Source organism: Tenrec ecaudatus, chromosome 2 (genome assembly GCF_050624435.1).
Source record: "Tenrec ecaudatus isolate mTenEca1 chromosome 2, mTenEca1.hap1, whole genome shotgun sequence".
Classification (NCBI taxonomy): Eukaryota; Metazoa; Chordata; class Mammalia; order Afrosoricida; family Tenrecidae; genus Tenrec; species Tenrec ecaudatus.
In genome coordinates this window covers 261,539,268-261,557,233 of record NC_134531.1, presented here as the reverse complement: position 1 = coordinate 261,557,233, position 17,966 = coordinate 261,539,268, and positions in this window count along the sequence as shown.

The window sequence follows — 17,966 nt, the reverse complement described above, 5'->3', positions numbered from 1 at the left end:
CTGCCACATCAGGAGAGTTAGTGGAATGATGCTCACTGTCAAAGATGGAATTGACAAGCCCACATTCTGTGGAAATGCTTTGGTTACCTTCAGATATGATGAGAATTTTCTTTTGTGGGATTCCCAAGGAGACATCACTGTCAGGAAGGAAAGCATAAATTCTTATCATTTATTCTTGATTTCTCTAAAAATTATGCAAATGCAGTGTATATTTGGGAATGCTGCTCATATTTATTTGCTTTGGGTTTGAAGTGCTCTCAGCAGACAGGTCTGTAGGGTACTAGACAGAGCAGCCCATTGAACAAATCTGAGAACTTATAAAGAGCTGTGTGAAAACATAACGATTTTTTTCAATATTGAGAGTATTGATACAAATTGACTTAAGGAATGGTGATAGGAAGTTTTAATATAATCCATATAAAAGAGAATGTGCCTGAAGGAAGAGTGTTAGTATGGAAATCCCATGCTGCTTATTTGGCCATGACAGCATAGTTCTTGCATATACGGCTACCATCACACCAGTATTTCCTTAGTTTTTTTACTCTAAGCACTTCCCTGGAGTCCTTGGATGGTGAAAATGGTTACTGCTCTCAGATGCTAATCAAATGCTGGTTCACGTCTACAGAGAGCTGTCTTGGAAGAAAGATTTGGAAATTTACTTCTAAAAAATCATCCCTTCTACATATATATTTCCCCATCATAATTTATAAATATATTTACATATGTGCATGTCTGTATTTAGACCTCTATAGATGCCCTTTGCTTCCTAGTTCTTTCCTCTATTACCTTTTACTTTCCTCTTGTCCCACTATCATGCTCAGCCTTCATTTCTGTTCCAGTAATTCCTCTGTTACATTACCCTTGATCAAGCCCTACACCCTCCTTGCCATTGATTTTAAATCACTTGTTGTTCCTTTGTCCTTGGGTTTATTAACACCCACTTCCTTTCCCCCACGTCCACCTCTCCCATGACCCCTCTTGAACCATCAATCCTGTTGTTTTCTCCTTCATATTGTTTATCCTGCCTATCTTATCTAGATAGACATGAAGAGATTACAATATGCACAAAAACAAGACAGAGCAAAACAAAGCAACAAGAAAAACAACAACAACAAACCAACAACAACAGAAAGAAAAACCTGTAAATAGTTCAAGGTCTGTTTGCTGACCTTTAGGAAGGTTTTCCAGTCAAGACTGATGGGGTGCCATGCCCTGGCCCCAAAGTCTTATTTTGATATATCCTAGGGACATCATTGCTCTACACTCCTTGCTGTTCTGTTCCACACACTTCGTGTTTGATCTAGGTGTGGTGGGGTGAGATCGGGCACAATTACAGTAATATATCTCCAGTGTTGTCCCCCATGGCACTATGGGTCAATGAGGGATGCCATGTCTCATGGTTGGCCTGGTCCTATGGTTCTCTGTGCATTGACTGCTCTAAGCAGGGATATCGTCCTCAAGGTTTGGTGCGCCAGAATGTGCTCCACTCTCTCTCCCTCCCCATCTGTTTATTCCTTTGTGCTCTGATCAGATATGTCCCTCTCCCTGAGCTCTAACTTCAGTGCTGTCCTCTGAAGTGAACTCTTTTAGGGAGATGGGGAGCTGTTCACGTAGTTGGGATAGGGGCCAGCCCTTCAGACTTCTCTACTGATTCCCTGCTTCATGCCAGTATTTTGCATTCACGTCTTGGAGCACCGGGTTGAAATCTGGTGCTTGTTTTCTTGTGGAGATATAAACAACACCCTCTCCTAGATCTGTGTACATATATTTATAGGTTTAATATTAAGGTAACTGATGGACATTGGACCTCTACTCAAGTATTCCTCAACACAAGAACACTTTATTCTATTAACCTGGCATTCCATGATGCTCACCTTCCTGACATGATCACTGAAGACAAAGCGGGTACATAAGCAATTGTGGTGAAGAAAGCTGATGGTGCCCAGCTATCAAAAGATATAACCCCTGAAGTCTTAAAAGCTTGAAGATAAACAAGTGTCAATTTAGCTGAGAAGGAACAAAGTCCACATGAAAGAAGCACACCAGCCTGTGTGATTATGAGGTGTCAATAGGATCAGGTATCAGGCATCAAAGACCCAGAACAAAAATAATATCATTGTGAATGAGGAGGAGTGCGGAGTGGAGACCCAAAGCTCATCTGTAGGCAATTGGACATCCCCTTACAGAAGGGTCGTGGGGAGGAAATGAGTTATTCATGGTGCAGTATAGCACCAATGAAACATACCATTTTCCTCTAGTTCTTTAATGCTTCCAGCCTCCCACTGTCTTGACTCCAGTTCTACCTTACAAATCTGCCTAGACCAGAGCATGTAGATGGGTAAAGATAAGAGCTGGAAACACAAAAGATCCAGGACAGATAAACCCCTCAGGACCAATAATGAGAGTAGCAATACCAGAAGGGTGGAGGGAAGGTGTGGGAAGAAAGGGGGAACAGATTACAGTGATCTATATATAATTCCCTCCCAGAGGATTGGGATGGACAACAGAAAAGTGGGTAATGGAAGACATCTGTCTGTGTAAGACATGAAAAATAAAATTTATAAATTATCAAGTGTTCATGAGAGAGGGAAGGTGTGGGAGGGAGGGGAAAAATAGGAGAAGCCGATACCAAAGGCTCAAGTAGAGAGAAAATGCATTGAGAAGGATGATGGCAACAAATGTCCAAATGTACTTGACGCAATGTATAGATGGATGGATAGATTGTGATAAGAGTTTTATGAGTCCCCAATAACATGATTTTTTTAAAATCATCCCTTGAAAACCTTATGGCTTCAGTTAAACTTTGACACATTTTGGGTTGCCTTGCGTCTGAATCTACTCTGTGGTCATTGATTTATGTACTTCACTGTCTCCCCATGGATGGGGTGGGTTGATAGTATATGATAGTAATTAGGATAGCGTTTGTATCCTCTCCTTAACCTCGGCGGGAATTTGAAAGGGTCCAATAACTACAAGCTCAGTGATAGATATATAAACTTAAATATAAATTATTTGTTGCCATTTTTCTTCAACTTTGGCCTGAAATCCCAGGAAAAATGTAAAAGTAGCCTATGGCATCAGTTTACATGTAGAACGGAGTTTATGTCCACTTTTTTACTATTATAAATCATTCTGAGATTTGTCTCACATGCATATATTTTACTTCATTTAAATTATTTTTATCTGGTAATATTTATCAATGGGATTGCTGCTTCAATAACATGAATTTTTATTGTTACTTATAATCAAGGTAGTTTTACAAATAATTTTACCAAATTTCATGATAAATTAGCCTAGCTGGTTGACTTTCTCTCAGACGGGCATACAGGTATGTATTTTAATTGCTAATGCAATTGGTATATAATGGTAAGATTTTTGATTGACTATTAAATATTTTTATATTTTTGTACCAATTTTACCAGTTGCATTAATTTTGAAGAATTTGTGTTTTAAATCTGCTTTGTGTATTTAGATCTCCCAAATTTATGTAAGAATATTAAGGAGAATTTTGGTAAATTTAGTAAATTAGACTCCCTCCACACCCACTTCTTTGTTTCTTTGTTTGACATCATCATCTCTTACTTTTCACTCCTAGTTCTATAATCATGCCAAAACTTTCATAAGTTGTGTTAAAAAAAGAAAATGGGAATATGATTTAGTTATTAATGAACAGACTTTATAATTGAATTGTATCTCCATCAAACCAATATAAGATTATAAAAATTTTAATGAATCTGAAAAAATTATAGAACATCTGCTGCTATGAAACAAAAATATTTCTATATTTTACTAGTTACAAAAGATGAAGGTTAAATATTTATTAGTGTTTCAACCAACTTGCAGATGTTATTAAAATTATGGAAAAAGTTAAATGTTAAATGTCAACATCTTGTTATTTGTAATAAGCTTATTTTCAGGGACCTTTATTGATATTATCCTATTTCCCACTACCATTGAGTCAATGCCAACTCATAGTGACTCTGCAAGACAGAATAGATCTGCCTCTGTATTTCAGAGACTGCAACTGTTTGTGCAAGTAGAAAACACCGTCTTTCTTCAGAGGAGTGGCTGGTGGTTTCAAACTGCTGACCTTTTGTATCACAGCCCAATGCGTAACCATTTTACAATGTGTTTGTTCCTAATTCTGTGTGATATTTGAATTTCTTTTTAAGGAATAGAATCACTTTAACCCAAAATTTTAAGGTAGCAATAATTATTGAGCCTAAACTTTAATGTATGAGAGGCACAGTTGAAAGAGACCCATATACACATTTTAATTGCACTATTTTCCTAGACTCATGAGACATTATAAAACGATTTATGGTATATACAGGGAAGTACATCATATACAGGATTTTAAGAAATATTCAACAGGATGATAAAGTGTTCACGAACCTGAAATTTCTTTGAATAATTTGAATAATTACTCAATTACACTAAACATGATTCATCATTTTCAATTGTTTTAACTTGAAAAGTAAAATTTTAGTATCAAATTTGAGAGTTTATATTGGTACACATGGTTAAAATTGATTCACTTAATTTGTCTTAATTATTCCCAATTTGATTTATTAAAAGGGAAGGGATGTACCTAAAATAAAGTAAATAATATTTACAAGTTCAAGAAGTTATTATCTATAGTCCTATATTTTTTATTAAGTTTGAATTATTGTTAGAAAACCAACTCAGGTAAATCGAATTTTAAATCTATCCTGAGCTTTGCTATGTATAATTAAATCAAAAGTCAATATAAGCATTCTTCACAATGTCAAACAAACTTTTTCAATTGATGGTAATACTGTTTAACATCCTGACTTAAATTACAGGATTACCAATAAGCAAAATAACCCTTTGTTAATATTTGGCATTTCACACCAGTAAGACTTTATTTAAGATGTCATTACTGCCTGGGAGCCGTGGTAGTTAGTGGTTATGCATTGGGCTGCTAACTGCAAGGTCAGTAGTTCAAAACCACCAGCTGCTTCACGGGAAAATGAGCTTTCTACTGCCATAAAGAGTGACAGTCTCAAAACCCACAGCAGCAGTTCTGACTTGTCCTATAGGAGAGTGAGATCTTGTTTTTATTTTGAGAGGACAATGCTAGCTATTGAATGAAGTAAACTTTTGGCACATAGACTTGTTTTTATTAAACTCTATTAGAAACATTGGGCTTAAAAATCCATAAATGCCCTTCATTATGTTCTTTTATTGCAAAGCCACTGTAATAAATTCTAAGAAGCTAGGGTAAGTTATGTTTATGTAATCCTTATGGTTTCCAAAGTACTTCCAAGTACATAATCTCCTTTGATCTTGTTAAATAAAAAAAAGTCAATGATGTTATCAGTACTTTAAAAAATTGTTTTATGCGAGATTGAGCCTTAGTCTTTATGCACCATGATCTTAAATATCCTGATTCAACAAAATATGAACACGGTATGCCATTAACCTAACAAACCTAACCCAAGCCCATTTCCATTCAGTTAATTCTGATGCATTGTGACATTATACAGCAGAACAGAGCTGCCCACTGGAAATTCCTAGACTGTAAATACTTAAGGAAGCAGGCAGACACATCTTTCTCTTATAGATCTACTGGTGGGTTTCAACCACTAAACTTTCACTTCATGTGTTAGGCCGGGTAGACTAGAGAAACAAATCCAGTGACATCCATATATGTGTAAGAAAGAACATTGTATCAAGAAGTAATTGTATATCAGGAAAACATACCAGCCCCGTACAACTCAAGTCCATAAGTCTGATAGTAGTCCATACATCCCTCCAGACTCAAGCAGTCACAAGCAATGACACAGAATGCAAGAAGATCACAGGCTGCTGGGTTCAACGTCATGTGGATCCAATGGTGGTGGTAACATGCCAGGGCTCTGGGAGTAACTAGGATCAGCCAGCAGGAAGGTGAAGGCAGGGGGCGGGGGTTGGGGAAGTTCTGAGGGCCCACCTTATGAGAGGACCTCACACACAAGGAAGCACCTTTAGGCTGTGACCTGATTGGTCAGTTGAACACCCTCCTCTATACTTTTTATATCTTTAAGTTGACATGAAATTACATAACTACCACTGTTAGCAGCTAAATGCTTAGTAACTTAGTTTAGTAAAGTATTACTGGTTTGAATTTTTTATACCTTCTAAAAATAACATCATTGATCACCACTTAATTCTACATATTTTTTATTGCTTCTGTCATTGATAGGTCTGCTTCCCTAAATAGACTAAATGTATCATAAAAGCAGTTGTCTAAAGTCTCATAATTACACTTAATGCTCATTGGTCCTCTAATTAAGTCTCAGGAGAATACTGATGAACATTGGTTATAAAAAGTGAGCCATATGAGAGTACCGATCTAAAAGTATTGCTCTAAAACCATAGAAACCTTTCTTAAACAAAACCCCAACATTTAGAGCTATTATTTATTAACATAGCCTCTATGTAGGTCCATACACTTTCATCTCTCTATCCCTTCCCTAAAGAATTCTGGGCCAATTAATTTCATATACACCACATTAAAAATGTCAAGTTTAAATGTCATTTTTGAGAACCTCAAATTCTGTCCTTTTTAAGCATTTGTTACGTTGTAGAAACACAAATAAGTGTGAAGGGTCAAGATGAGGGGTGCAGAACAGATGGGGTAAGGTTTCCTGATGAAATTCTCATAGCATACACCTTGTTTTTGTTCTGGAAGAATTAACAAGTGCACTGTTGTGATGGGAAAGGAAAAAAAATCATCCATGCAAATTTCCTGGCCTTTTTTTTGTACCAATGCAGTCTTAAATTTTCGTGAAAATTCTTATAATAAGCCACATGATTGTTTTGTGTCCTTTAAAAAGTCTTTCAACATTATCCCTTTAGAATCCCAAAACACAGTCACCCCAAACTTCTGAGAGGATTTCTTTTCTTTGAATTTAACTGAACCAGCCAAGCCCCTCTGAAGCCACTGTTTTGAATGAACCTTTTTTTTAAGTGTCCTAATGAAGTTGAGACAAGTTTATTGCTGATAGAACTTATCTGCACTCATCCACCGGCCACCAAGACATGTCTAAATGTCTGTTGGGCAGAAACCCTTGCGTGTATGAACGAGTGCTCTAGTAGCAATACTTCTTTTACTTACCCTCTTAATTTCATGTCTTAACAGTCTTACTGGCCCTTCGTCCACATTTCATAAAATTCAGTAGTTGAACCGTATCAAGAAGAGTTGCCCAATCTTTACCACAATCAATTTTAGAATATTTTCTTTTTCCCCTTATTCATTGTTATTCATGTAATTTTTTTTCAATTTTGGCAAAGATATAGACAACAAAACATTCTCTAATTCAACAACTTCTGCATGTATAACTCAGTGCCATTGATTGTAGTCTTCATGTTGTACAACCACTATTGTTATCCCGCTTCAAATATCACCATTAAAATGAACTCAATGCCCCCTAACCAAAAACTCTTTCTCATTCACTCATGGGAACCATAGGTCAAGTTTGTTTTTTTAAAGTAGTTTCATTAATATAATATTCACATATCAAACACTTCCACAGTTAAACCACCCCCTCCTGCATCTACTGATCACTCCCATACCCCCCCACACCCCTGTGTACCCGACATTCCCAATAAACCATTGCATCAGTTATTGTCTCTCTATAGCTACTCCTTCTGTGCTCCACAAACCAGGAAACCTAATAGAAACAATAAGAAATAAGAACAAAATGAAAGAGAAAGAAGAAAATAATAACAATGCGAAAATGAGTAAGAAAGAAAAATATTTAAATGCCAGAGAAGAAATTTCTGTCTTGGAACGGTTGAGAAATATGAGAGCATAGAGCAAATTCAGGTTGGGTCAAGAGAGAGGTCAAGTGACCAAGTATCAGATTCGATCCACCATCATCAGGGTTACAATAATCTGTTTGATAGTACAGCTGCTTGTGTCTCTTGCCTGTGGCTGAGGGGATGTGCTAAAAGCCCAACCCATTCAGACACTCTGCAGATGGATTTTGGGTTCCCACACTCTGCCACAGCCTTCTCCATATTGGGTGTTGACGATTTAAGTACTGATACATTTCCCTTCCTCATACTTGGACTGTATTATCATCATCTTTGGATCACACACACTGGTGCACTTCTTACACGCGGACTTAGTTGATAGCTCACTTCCGTGGCTGTTTGTTTGAATACAGGCAGGCGTTATTTTAATTCATTTCTGGGCACCCTCTGCTTTCTTCACCACACTTTGCAGAAGCGCCCTTATCTTCAGTGGGCTCATCACGAAGGTAACTATGAAGTGGGTCTGCCTGTGCTTCTTACAAGATTAATTTATTAACTCTTAGCTGGATGGTTTATTCAAGTCTGATATTATTCAATATTAATAATATTAACCTGTCTAAATCCCAATTACTTATAAATAAAATGTTGGTGCGATTGAGTTGGTTCCAACTCATACTGACCCTACGCAGACCAGAACAAGCCCTGCACAGGCACGTGCCACCCTCAAAATTGTTTCTCTGCCTGAGCCCACTGATGCAGCCAGTGCCAATTTATTTTGTCAAGGGCCTTCCTCTTTTCTGCCACCCTCGAATTGTACCAAATATGATGTCTTTCTCCTGAAAATATTTCCAAATGATGTAAGGGAGAGTCTTGCCATCTTTGCCTTTAAGGAGCACTCTGGTCTTACTTCTTCCAGTACAGATCCATTTGTCCTTTCAGCAGTCTATGGTGGTTTCATCATTCTTCTCCAGCACCACAATTTAAATGCATCGGTTCTTATACGGTCTTCCTTATTCAATGTTCAACTTTCACATGCTTTATGATGCAATTAAGAAGCCCATGGCATGGGATGAGTGTACAAATGTGCTTTACACAATTGATGTATATATGGAATGTGATGAGTTATATGCGCCCCTAATAAAATGATTTAAAAAAAAAGAATCCCATGGCTTGGTTCAGGCAAACTGAGACCTCATTCTTACACTTCAGCACATCTACAGAGGTCTTGTGTGTTACCAAATGCAATGTCTTTTGAGATCCTGACTGTTGCTTCCATGAGCATTAATTGTAGATCCAAGCAAGATAAAATCCTTGACAACTTCAACCTTTTCACCATTGTTCTTGATGTGACCTATTAGCCCACTTGTGAGCATTTTGGTCTTCCGTTTTATTGAGTCATAAATCATCTGGAAGGTTGAAATCCTTAATCTTCATCAGCAAGTGCTTCCAGTTCTCCTCACTTGTGTCATCTGCAAACCAGCAGAATGGTGATAAGCCTTCCTCCAATCCTGATGCCACACCCTTCCCCATAGAATCCAGCTTCTCTGATGCTTTGCTCAGCATAGAGATGGAAGAAGTATGGTGAGAAGACACACCCTAATACACACCTTTTATGAGTTTAAATCACCGAGTGTTCCTTTCTTCTCTTCACAAAACTGCCTTTTGATCCATGTACAAATTCTGCATGAGCACATTGACGTGTTTTGTAATTCCTCTTCTTCTCAAGGTCATCCACGGTTTATTATGATCCACACAGTCAAATGCCTCAGCAAAGTCAATGAAACACAAGTAAACACCTTTCTAGTATCCTCTGCTTTTAGCCAAGATCCATCTGACATCTACAATGATATCCCTTCATTCATGTCCTCTTCTGAATCCTGCATGAACTACTTACTGGCAGTTCCCTGTCTGTGTACTGCTGCAACTGTTGTTGGATCATCTTAAGCCAAATTTTACTTGTGTGCGATATCAATGATATCCTTTTATAGTTTGAGCATTCTGTTGAGTCACCTTTCTATGGAATGGGCACAAATATGGATCTTTTCCATTCAATTGGGCAAGTAGCTGTCTTCAAATTTTCCTGGCATAGAAGAGTGATTGAGTGCTTCTTCAGCTTTCTGAAACATTTCAATGGGAATTCCAGCAATTCCTAGAGCCTTATTTTGCCCTAATGCGTTCAGAGCCACTTAAGCTTGTTCCTTCAGCACCACTGATTCTTGCTCATATGCTACCTCCTGAAATGATAGACTGTTGACCGGATGTTTTTGAGACAATGACTGTGTATTCTATTCATCTTCTCTTGGTGCTTCCTGTACCCATACACTGCTTGTCACGCCCCTAAAATATTTGCATGCCATGTTAACTCCTGAATCCCCATATAAACCTTTATCCACTATAAGCCTTTTCCAACCATTGACTCATCTTATTTCTGTTACGCTTACCTAATTATTTTTGTACCAGATATTGTGCTATCATTCTGTATTTCATAGCATAGACATTTGATTTTCATGCTATTGCTGTTTTCATATCATTCTGAACACAGAGTTTAAAAGCCGAGACAAACACTCTGGTAGATATCCTTCTACTTGAATGAAAATATTGTGTCACTGAGATTTCAAAGTTGAGAAATTTCAAACCTTTGGTTTTAAAAATTCCTAGGAAAAATAATCATATTTAGCCAGATGGTAAATAAATCAATTAGAAGAAATGAAGCATAATTTCAACAACTGTGAAAAATGAGCATTTGCCTTTTATCCCCAAAATCATTTTTTAAAGCAAATTGGTGCCTCCCCCTCCACCCCCACCCCCCAATGTGTTTTTAGCATGATGGCCCTGAGTAAAACTCCTTACTTAGGAAAAGATAAAGTGAGTTAGAATAACTAGCATCCTCAGTCAAGCCAAGCAAAAAGAAATGTGCCCGTCACTGTCCCTATAGTTCCCTGTAAAGGTCTAAAGGGAGAGCATTTAAAACCCTAGCCATAAAGCCTAATCTACCATCTAACTAAGCTAGAAGGCTTAAAAGAATTCTACAATTCTACTTGGAAAGAGAAGGCAATGGTACTATTCCCTCACACATTTGTTATCTGCTATACTCCTTTTTATACCAGGGCTCCACAATTTTATAAGACTCTCTTATAAAGTCTATCCCATCTCTCAAGAAAGCAAATAGTTAAAAGTAGGTCTCTATATTTTGCAGTTCTTGCATGAGAAAAAATTTAAGTCACTTTATAAAATACTTGAGAAGGTGGGGAGCTTAAGCTTTCTGACATGAGATTGGCATGTCATTCAAGTTCAATTAGTTAAGTATTAAAAAAGATTTATTCTCATGTCTAGGAAAAGATAAGAATATTTTTACTTATTTTTATGACTTCAAAAAGAGTTTTCTGACACTTTACTCGAACATACACAACTCTTGTTTTAATATAAAAATGGGGAATAGAAATGGCATGAAAAATTCAAATTTATAGAAAATCCCAATTTTAATTTAACGAACATGTTAGATCTTCTCCCATATTCTTACCTAGACTTATCAGAAAAATGTTGGTCTTAAGGTAGAAATAGCAAAGACTATGGTAGAAGAGTCATAAATAATTTGCTGCATTAATGGGAGTGAAATCAGAAACCAAAGACTTGGAATGAACCATAAGATACATATTTAAATTTGGAAAATTGGAAGCAAAACATATAGGCTTTCTAATATAAAACTCAGTGAAAATATTTTGGAGTTTTTGGACTTCTTATAAAGGATGATTTTTAGTGTTGTCATTCAAATATGAAACAGTAATATAAAACTCTATCTTTGATTTTTACCAGTTGTCTGTCAGTTTATCTTATTTTGGTGGCTTGAGTGTCCCTGTATGCTAGAGAATTTTAATAATATCAGCTAAAATGAGGCCAGGGGTCAACTATGGAAGACACCAACACATGAATGCTCAGACGTAAGTTCAGGTTGAAATTGAATAAAATTAAAAGAAGTCCACATAAGCCAAAAGACAACATTGAGTATATCTCACCTGAATTCTGAGAACATCTCAAGGGCAGATTTAACACTAATGACAGAAGATGGCTCAAGTTCTGGTATGACATCAAGAACATCATATATGAAGAAACCAGAAGGTCCATAAAAAGGCAAAGAACAAAGAAAAGATCCAAATGGAAGTAAAAAGTGACAAATTTAATCCTCAACATAGATTAGCTAAGGAAAATGGAAAAATAATGAAGCCAAAGAGATGAACAGAAAATTTCAAAGATCAGCCAAAGAAAACAAAGTAAAGTTTTAAAGGGAAATGTGCAAATACCTGGAATTAGTGAGACAAAAATAACATACTCAGTATATCTCTAACTGAAAGAACTGAAGAGAAAACTCAAGTGTTGAGTTTCATTATTGAAGTATTTGGGGGAAATATTAAATTATTCAGGAAGCATTAAAGGAAGAGAGAAAGAATACACACAAAAATTGAAACTAGTTGATATTCAACCATTTCAAAAGGTAGCATAAGATCAAGAACCAAGGATACTGAAGGAAGAAGTACAAATGACACTGAAGACATTAGTGAAAAACAAGCTCTTGGAACTGACAGACAACCAACTGAAATGTTTCAACAAGCTGATGAAGCACTGGACGCACTCACTCATCATGCCACACACACGATGGCAGGAAATTTGGAAGACAGCTTTCTGGTGAAACAACTAGACGAGATCCACTCTTTCCCCCCACAAAGAAAGCTGACCTAAAAGAATGCAGAAATTATCCAATAATATCAAAAATATGACATGCAAATAAAATTTTGCTGTCTATTAGTCAACAACAGTTGCAGCTGTGCGTTGACCAGGAACTGCTAGGAATTCAAGTTGGGCTGAGAGGGGAACATGGAATGAGGAATTCGTGGCTGACTTCAGATGGATCTTGGCAGAAAGCAGAGAATACCAGAGAGATGTTTCCTTGTGTTTTATTGGCTGTGGAAAGGCATTCGATTTTGTTGATCATAAAAACTATGAATAGTGTTGAGAAGAATGAAGATTCCAGAACACTTCATGTGTAGATCCTCTACATGAACTAAGAGGCAGTATTTCATGAATTAAAATCAGGAAATGTGTGTGTCAGCATTGTGTTCTTTCACTACACTTATTTAATCTGTATGCTGAACAAGTAATCCGAGAAGCTAAACTATATGAAGAAGAGCACAGGATCCTGGTTGGAGGAAGGTTCATTAAAAACATGTGATATACAGTTGACACAATTTGGCTTAGTGAAAGTGAGGGCTTGAAACACATGTTGATGGAAATCAATGACTGAATGTTTCTATGTGGATTACAATTCAATGCAAAGAAAATGAAAATCCTCACAAATGGGCCAATAAACAATATAATGATAAACAGAGAAAAGATGGAAGCTGTCAAGAGTTTTACTTTGCCTGGATCAATGCTCATTGAAGCCGCAGTCAAGAAGTCAGACAATGCATCACAGTGGGCAAATCTACAGCACAAGACTTTTTTTTTTAGTGTGTTGAAGAGAAAAAAATACATATCTCTGAGATTCCGGTGTGCTTGTACCAAGCCATGGTATTTCCAATCACCTTATCTGCATTTGAAAATTGAAAACTGCATAAGAAAGCCCCGGAAGAATTGCTACATTTGAATTAGGTTGTCAGCAAAGAATATTCCAGGCGCCACGGACTACCAGAGGAACAGACACATGTGTCTTGGAGAATAGCCAGAATCCTCTTAGAAACAAGGGTGGCAATCTTTCATCTCACTGACTTTGCATCTGCTATTAGGAGAGACCAGTTTGGGGGACAGGACGTTGTGCTTGGTAAAGTGGTGGGTGTGTGACAAAGAGGAATATCATCAAATAGATTGACACAGTGATCGCACCGATGAGCCCTAAGCTAACAGCAAGTGAGGATGGCAAAGGACTGTTTCATTAGGTTGTGCTTAGGTCGCTAGGTGCCGGAACCAGTATGACAGCCCCTAACAACAAGAGTTGTTTCTTTCAGTCCTTTAAACCAAGGAATGCAATAACTATCTTAATAGATGATCAAATTCTTCCTTCTTAAACCACAAAAATGACAAAACACTCTCAGTTCTCTCCTTGGTATTACATGCTTTATACCAACAGAAACCAATTGCAGATGTGGTCCCATCTCTATGGTGAACTAATAATGGTTATTGTTAGTTCTGGTTTTTGTTTTTTTGGTGTTGTCTTTGATTTTGCCTCTTACTTTGGAAAGACTCAGCACCAACCAGTCAGTAACCAGCACAGTATAGTGAACCCAGCATAGCAGCAACCCCAAGACTTGGTTCACAGCTTCACCAACATTTGCTTCTGCCTGTTTGCTTTGCCTCCGTTTTAACCCTGATATTTGTTGGAAGTGACTGCATATGAATGACCCACTACTCTCCTAAAGTATGTTCATAGTCACTTTTCTTTTAAAGGTAAGCAAGATTCTATATTAATAATGTAACAAGCTGAATCTGAATTCTGGCACTGAAATTGTCAAATGAAGTAAAAGTGATATATTGAATATGTCTAGTGAAACTATAGTCTTCTCTAACAGACTAAAATCGAAGTCTTCCAAAGTTGTCAGCAGAGAAATGCTTTGTTTGTGGGAAGGCATGTGGACCACTACCCTTCATCCTCTGCAGTGTTGTGAATTACTTGATACGGTTCTTCAAGCTATCATCAGTGTTACTTCCACCAGACGGCTGAGGAGGACTATGCAAATATGAGGTTCCCTGGTCCACCAATGAAATTGTACAGATTTCATATAATAAAATAGTGTGTATTGCACCCTTGTGGATATAGGAGAATGAAAATAAGGTTTATGGAACTCTACTACAGAGATTGGTTTGTTTTGCCATCCTGCTAAGTATAAAATGAGTCATCTAAGAGATAGAATGGGGAGTCTTATGACCACCAAGCAAAAAGATCTGGGAGAGGAGAACATTCTTTGTGCCCAGGATCCCTCCGTTGGAGCTTCCCTGATTTGGGAGACAAAGAGTTGTGGCACCAGAAACTCCACACTAATTTGAGTGAACCTAAGAACCACACATTCAAGATAGCACACTTGCCCTTCATTCACCAGGGATGAATTAGACCTCTTTATTCCTCAAAGTTATGCAGTGATGGACGACACACCATAATTCTCCTGGACGTGGTACATAGGCCCTCTTTTGGGAAGGGAATCATTTGCTTTAAATTTTTTGTGACCATTAATTCAAAGGGACTGCTTCTGAATCAATTCATGAATACTTGAGAAATCACTGATATCCTAAGTTATAACAAAAAATTAATATTTGCAATAGAAGGATAAATATTATCCCATAATTGAGCAAATATTTACTCAATTAAGTAACAAACCAGGTTTCAAAATTTTAATCCAAGAATATACAGTTATTTCTCTAATTTAAACAATGTTCATCTTTAGGTCAATTCACTAAGTAAATTGCATCCTGTTATTTTACCTAATTAAAAAACATTTTTGAATGTAATCTGGTGGAGTATAAGAACAAACTCTCCTTTGGCATTTAAGTACTTAATATAGACACACATTTTATGGAATATATTTGTTGCTGTAGAATTTGGTTTCTGAAGGGGCTATAAATCCGTTGAAACGATGTGCATCAAAATGTGAGTACCCTTGTATATGTAATAATTTGGGAGGAATTATTAAAAGAGCTTTCTTCCTAACCATGTAATAATGTGAAATCTATTCAGTGTATGCTTTTTAACAATGGAAGTACATGTAAATGGGTTCATTGTTGTGTATGAAAGACACTGATGATTCCATCAATATTTATGCATAAATATGTGTCGAACAATAGGAATATTTTCAGTCCAACATGAATATCATGTTATAAAGATGGAATTTTATTATTTGTAAGCTTATTTTATTATTCTCTGGCTTATCGTCAGATAGGAATTTCTTATGATTTTTTTTGTGTGTGCAAGGTATGAAAAAAATTTTTTCAACTGTGTAATAGCTATAATAAATATATTATAATTAAATGCAGCAAAAGACATGGTCTAATATGTATTTAGTGACATCTCACTTTACCGTGGTTATTGTAAAATATGGGGAAACTTTAGATTTTAACAAGCCTGATCTGTTGAATTAGCTGTGACAGCGCTGTCAGGCCAGCATTGGGCTGCTGACTGCGCTGCCAGAAGTTCAAACCTATCAGCAACTCCAAGGGTGAAAGTTGAAGTCATCTGCCCCCAGAAAGACTTACAGCCTCAGAAAGCCTACATAGGGTCCTGATGTAAAACTTGACGGCAATTGGTTTGTTTGTTTGTTTAGTTTTTTGGTTTGGCAAAGAGACATTATGATATTATATTGCTGCCTACAGCTGCAATCAGGAGAATCTAGTGGACTTCTTACAGACACGCTAAATGATGTAAAGAAGGTAATGAAGTGCTGTGTTCTTAGATTTGTTTGTTTTTCTAGTTTAATGTTTTTGGTACATATGACAAGGCTTCAAAAAGTTCACGGAAACATTTCCTTAGCTTCTAATCTGTTTGCCCATGTGCACCAACATTTGAAGTGGAAGTGAGTTTTGAGTAGATACTACATGTATGGCTCCATGAACTGGGATCATGATAGTGGGGGGAGGAAGCATTCAAGGAAAGTTGTATGTTTCATCATTGCTAGACTGCACTCTGACTGGCTCGTCTCCTCCCATTACCCTTCTGCAAGGGGATGTCCAATTGCCCACAGATGGGTCCAGGGTCCCCACTCTGTACTCCCCCTCATTCACAGTGCTATGAGTTTTTTGGTCTTTGATGCTTGATACATGATTCCTTCAGTGCCTTGTGATCTCACTGGCTGGTGTGCTTCTTCCATGCAGGCTTTGTTGATTCTGAGCTAGATGGCCACCTGTTTATCTTCAAGCCTTTGAGACCCCATACGCTATTATCTTTTGATAGCTGGACACTATCAGCTTTCTTCACCACATTTGCTTATGCACCCATTTTGTCTTCAGCGATCGTGTCAGGACAGGCTAGTTTGCTTCTTCCATGTGAGTTTTGTTGTTTCTCAGTTAGATGGCTGCTTGTTTATCTTCACGCCTTTACGACCCCAGATACTATATATTTTGATAGCCGGGCACTATGTACTTATAGAGGAGATGATATATGTTGTTGGAAACTAGGCAGGCTCTCTAACTCATTGCTTGGAAGACTGGAGAAGATGACATGACTGGATTAGAAGAAAAGTACAAGACCTCAGAGCAGAAGTTTATATTTATCTTGGTCTTTACCCTTATAGTACCAGAGTCAGATAATATTTGTCCATTTGTGATTAACTAACTTCAATCAACATAATGATTTTGAGGTCCCTCCATGTGAAGCAATTATCTCCCTTGCATACTTCTCAGTGACATCATTTACTTTATCCAAGCTGAGCTAATTTAATAAACCTTTACAGCTTTTTAAAAAATGCTTGATTCTAATGGTGTTAAAATTGTGAATTTGCACTATATGTTAAGTATAGTTTTGGATTTCAAGTTGAAATTTTAATGTTCATGAGACACATATTGATTGTGACTTACAACTACAGAAAAAAACATTTTCTTTCAAAAGCTTATAGACTAGTTGGAAACAACTTTTAAATAACATGCCAGGTCTCTTTATATATTTTCTTTAAATGGCTCAAATAGAGTATCTGTAGTAAAGCCATTTTTAACCAACTTGAGTGTGTGTGTTCACAGTATACATACATATATTTTGACAAGAAGTTATGTTTCATAGCTAAAAATTCTCTTATTTGAACTATTCATAGACCATCCTATATCGTAGAGAAAAGCGTTATGCCCATATTGTTTTAGAGTCCCCCCCCTACCCCCCCCAGAGAACTAGGGCTTTGGTCACTCTGTGGACTAGATAATAACTACCACTGACCACTACACAACAGAAGGGAGAGACTACCTGCTCCTATAAAGATTTATAGTCTAGAGCCTACGTTCATTTCATATCAGTGAGTTTTTTCAATGTTTAATAAGCAATTCCTGGTGAAAAGGGCACTTCGCTGCTAATGGAAAGATCCACAGTTTGACTGCACTAGCCTATCTGTGGGAGAAAGAGGTAGCCTCCTGCAAAAATCAAAGCCTTGGCTTTCTCCCACCCCCACCCCCCAGTTTATTTATTTATTTTTAAATCATTCTATTGGGGGCTCATACATCTCTTAACACAATCTATATATACA